The sequence below is a fragment of the Balaenoptera musculus genome, chromosome 14 (genome assembly GCF_009873245.2).
Source record: "Balaenoptera musculus isolate JJ_BM4_2016_0621 chromosome 14, mBalMus1.pri.v3, whole genome shotgun sequence".
NCBI classification, from domain to species: Eukaryota; Metazoa; Chordata; class Mammalia; order Artiodactyla; family Balaenopteridae; genus Balaenoptera; species Balaenoptera musculus.
Genome location: NC_045798.1, coordinates 10,618,706 through 10,624,054, shown reverse-complemented (window position 1 = coordinate 10,624,054; position 5,349 = coordinate 10,618,706).

Sequence of the window (5,349 nt, the reverse complement as noted above, 5' to 3'; positions counted from 1 at the left end):
GGATGCCTGGCCGGCTTCCCGCTGTACCTGGCTGTGCGGAGAGGGAACAGGAGATGGAGCTCCCCTTGGCGACAGCCTCTGAGCCCAGGGCCTGGCTGTCTCTCACGGACTTCAGCTGCAGAGAATCAGAGTGGAGGCCAAGAGGAGCCAGAGGCAGGTGAGCTTTGGTTTTTCGCCAGGATAACATTTGTCAATAAAGCACCTGCAAAGTCTAGTCAGGATAATGTCCCGTGTCCCGCCACATCTGCCCCAAACCCTGGCCCTCTTGAGACTGTACCAATCAAAGTCAATTCGACAGAGTCCCACAAATGATTCCAGCCCAAGGGCAAGACAGCCCAGGGGTGGAGAGAGAAAGCTGGCCATCAAACTGACATTTCAAAGTGCAGAGCTAACGGTAAGTGACCCTGAATAAATCATCTTCCCCTAAACTGTAAGGTTAAAAATAGTCCAGACCCTTAAGAGCATTGGTAAGAAACCTAAAACAGAGTGACTGAGATGGTAAGTTCCATTGCTGACCTTCAAATTCTGACCCAACACTTAGCTGTGTCACCTGGAACAAGTTACTTAACCTCTCTGAGCTTCAGTTTCCTCCTTTGTAAAATATCATTAACAGTGCTCACCTCATGGGATTCTTGTGGGGAGTAAATGAGATAATCTATGTAAAGTGCTTAGCCCGTCGTAAGTCCTCCATTAAAAAAGCTGTTATGAATATTCAAGAGCCATCAGGGACCAGTGAATGTTCCCCCTTCCCTACTGGTTTGCAAATTAGGTGACTGGGGCCCAAAGAAGGAAATGTCTTGCCCAAAGTCACACAGTGAGTTGCTGATCCTGGCCGGAAGTTTGGCTTTTGAAGCTCCAGTCCAATGCCCTTTTTGCTAGACCCCAACGGCCCCTATTGCAGGATGCAAAGCGCTCAGATCCTGACCTTTTCCCACTTCCTTGGCTCTGTTTCGCCTCTGGGGGCCCTAATGAAATACGGGGCAGGTGCAGGCAGCATCTCAGACAGTTGCTGTCTATTTGGAACATTATTTAGGACTTGAGTCTCTTCAGCACGAAATTTAATCACTCCATCAATATTGTGACAGGCTTGTCAGAAAGCTGGGGACTGGCTGGGAGGCACCCGGTTGCCAAGGATGCTTTTGTTTGTTTGGTTTCTCCTTTGGATCTTAAAGAGCCAATCCTAAAGTAGGAGGGTACCAGGGAAGTTTCCATTCCCTGTGTGGGGCATCTGGTCTCCAACATACAGCAAAACTTCCCCAAACTTTCATTTGCATTCCTCTCTCACTGCTCCCTGAAAGGAAGCCTAGCTCTTCATAGTCTCTGATGACCCCTTGTGCCGTCCCACCTCTGCAGCTTTGGTTACTAGGGTCCCCCCACCTGGAGAGTCATCCCTTGCCAGATCTTTCCAGCTTGTCTCTCTGCTTCCACTCCGACTCCCTCCTCCCCTGGTCCACAGACTGATCCCTGCATTGGGTGCTATGCTGCACTGACCAGCTCCCACTTCGAGCACGGAGGGCTGAGCTTCAGTGAGAGCTACCTCATCCCCAGCTGGTATAGAGACCGGGCATTATAAGAGGATGAAGACCCAGCCTCCTGGCCCAGTCTGGAATAACTCTGAAGCCCTGTCCCTCGTTCAGAGCTCCCCGTGGGGGCCAGCTGAGCCCTTTGGTGGGATGCAACCCAGCTCATCTTTCCCCTCCCTTCCCCGAGTGTGGATCCCAAGAACACTCCCTAATCAGTTTCCTACACATCGCTCTGTCTCAGAGGCTACTCCTCGGGAACCCGATAGCCAGAGTGATCCTTTTAAACAGATCCAGTTGTGTTGCTTCTCTATTTAAAATGCCCCTATGGCTTTTTGCTGCACTTAGAATAATATTCAAACTTCTCACAAGGCTTGTAAGTCTCTGTTACTGCCCGATAGAACTATAATGCAAGCTGTATATGTATACGGTGCATTAAAAAATTAAAAAATCAAGTGTTATTAACTTCAGTAATTTAACCTAATATCAAAAAGATTACCATTTCAACATATAATTAATATGAAAATGAACATTTTACATTTTTTTTTGAATACGAGATCTCTGAAACCTGGTGTGTCGTTTGCCATTATGACACGTCTCAATCGGGAATTGCCATATTGCGAGCACTCAGTAGCCAACACTGGTTGGGTACTGGCTAATGGCCAGGGAAGTGGCCAGGGAAGCTCTGAATGATCTGATCCCTCCCCACCTCCCTCCCACCCTCATCTCTACTATGATCCCTGGTGCTTCCCTGGGTTTGAGTTTGGTTGCTCAAACTTCCCTGCTTTTCTTTCCATTGAATACACCAGTCCCATTCATGGACTTTGCACCTGTTGTTTCCTCTGCCTGAAATACTGTTCCCAGCACTTTGCACAGCTGGCTCCTTTTCTTTTCTTTTTTTTTTGGCCACACCTCTCGGCAGTAGAAGATTAGTTCCCCGACCAGGGATCGAACCCGGGCCCCCTGCAGTGGAAGCGTGGAGTCTTAACCACTGCACCAGCAGGGAAGTCCCAGCTGGCTCCTTCTATCACTCAGGTCTCAACTCAAATGTCACCTCCTCAGAGAGACCTTTCCTGATGACGTTAGCTAGAGAAGTTTCCCTCCTCCACCATCACTCATCAACAACTCACCCCAGGTTATTTTCCATAACAATCATCACCTTCAGAAATGATCATATTTAATATTTGTTCATGCAATGTGTTGTCTGTCTTCCTCCACCAAAAGATAAGCTCCAGGAGGCTAGAGATTGGGGCTCTTTTATTCACTGTCACCTCCCTGCCTGGGCCCAGGACAGTCTGTCATTAGTAGGAAGGAGGTTAACAGTGTTTGCAGATATGCATATGTGTCACATACATGTGAACACCCACACATGTGAAATCCCCATCCCTGGAGCTTACATTCCAATGGGTGAAAAGGACAATAAAAAACCATACACTTACGCATGTATACACACACACACACATACATCATTCATGTATATCAGGGGGTAAAATTGCTATTTTAAATGGGGTGGCGTCAGGGAAGGCTGGGATGAGAAAGTAGCAGGATGAGCCACATGTATGTCTTGCGAAAGAGTGGTTCAGGCAGAGGATTCGGCAAGTGCAAAGGCCCTGAAGTAAGGGCGCTCCTGGCACGTTAGAGGAGGACAGAGACTAGTGTAGCTGGAGGGAGTAAGCAAGGGGGGCTGTGAGAGGAGGTGAGGTCGGAAGTGGCTGGGGGTTGGAAATCATACAGGGCTTGGTAAACAGTTCCAAAGACTCTGGCTTTTACTCAGAGCATATGGGAGGCCCCTGGAGCGTTTTGAGCAGTGAATAACTTTTTGCAGCACTTCCGGATGTTGCTTTCAGAATAGACTGAAAGTCAAAAACTAAGATACAATTTTTTGTGTGATAATACAAATTCAAAGCTGGCTGAGCATAGTAGTCAAAAAATGTGTTTAATAGGTTAAGAAATCTATGGGGGGGGGGAACAATAGAATGAAGGGATCAAGGGTGCAGTTGGGAGACTATTACAATAATCCAGTAAGAAACTATGGTGGCTTAGCCCAGGTTCAAGACTGCAGTAGATACGGCCAGTTTTCTTACAATTTTCATCCTCCCTTTCTTCCATAGTAATAGCTGAGCACATGGCTGCTTAGCTGGGGACTACATTTCCCAGCCTCCTCTGGGGCAAGATGGAATTAACCAATGGAATGTGAGCAGAAGCAATGTGTTTACTAGTGCCACTTTTTTTTTTTTTTTTTTTGACTGCGTTGTGTCTTTGCTGTTGCACGTGGGCTTTCTCTATTTGCCGTGAGCGGGGGCTACTCTTTGTTGTGGTGCGCGGGCTTCTCATTGCGGTGGCTTCTCTTCTTGCAAAAGACAGGCTCTAGGCGCACGGGCTCAGTAGTTGTGGCTCGCAGGCTCTAGAGCACAGGCTCAGTAGTTGTGGCACACGGGCTTAGTTGCTCCCCAGCATGTGGGATCTTCCCGGACCAGGGCTCGAACCCGTGTCCTCTGCATTGGCAGGCAGATTCTTAACCACTGCGCCACCAGGGAAGCCCTAATGCCACATTTGCTTAAAAGAAAATTGTGCATGGCGTTCTTTTTCTCCCTCCCCCTGTATACAAAAGCATAGAGATGTGCTTGCATGCAGCCTAACCGTGCAGCCAAAGACAATGCTGGGGAAAGAGCCTGGGTCCCCCAGTGAGGATGTGGAGCAAAGTCTGGCGTATTCCAGACCACACACCGTCAGGACTCCTTCACAAATATGAAATAAACTTCTGTCTTCTTTAATCCACTGCATTTTGGGGTTCTTTGTTACAGCAGCTTAACCTTTACCTCAACTGATACACAGACTTTGTGGAAGATTTAGGGCTATCAGGAGTGAATTACAACGCAGTGTGGAATAGGAAACAACCTAAAACATAATACTCACCATCTCCATCCTTAAAGCTCCTTAACTAAGACCTTGCAGGGAACTGTTCACAGATTGGCTTTCCCCTTAGGTCCCTTGCCTGATACCTTTTCTGTTTAGGTATTCTCACTGCCCCTGATCTACACACTTTGCCAGCTTCCCCAGGACCAGAGAATACCTGCAAACTTTGATTTTATTTTCTTAAGCAAATGAATCTTTTCTCAATCTTTAACACAGACAAGCTCCTGGACCTTCCTCAGCATCATTCAAAATCCTTGGTGGTACATCCTCACAAAAGAAAGATGCATGTAGCCCAGGCCTCCGTCTTAACCCTAGGAATTAGCAGAAATGTTGAAATCATGGTTTTCCTTTCATTTGTCTCATAGTGAATTTGTTGGTGGCTCTCCCTTCCCTAAAAAATACCCTCAATTAGGAGATAGCAGGGGGCATGGTGGTGCAGGAGAAAATATATCTCCCTCTAGCCTGAGAAAACCTTAGCATTTGCTCCTGGGGTTTTAGATTCCCTCTCCTATTTACTTGGACACAAATATTTATACCACAGGCGCCCCTAGGTCTGCATCCACGTGGCTCTTTCTCGCAGGCAGACACTCAGGCACACACGGACACGCAGACAGCTGAGTCGTGCAGCGTGGTCCCTGGTTGTGCATTCTGTTCTGTGTGGCTTTCCAGCGCCAGCTCTCCCAACCACACTTCCCTGGCTCCAGCTCTGTGTCCTTCCTGCTCACTGATCCTTTGGGTGCCTCATCAGAATTCACAGTGGGGACTTTATGCTGCCTCATTTCCTCCCGATTTTCTGGTCTGTTTTATTCATTAATAACACTGTGAAGCGAGTTGAAAAATGCATCAGAAGCAAGGCCTCCTCTTAAAGCCCCTGGAAGCCAAGCCCATGCTTCCAGGCTTTGATGTCCTATCA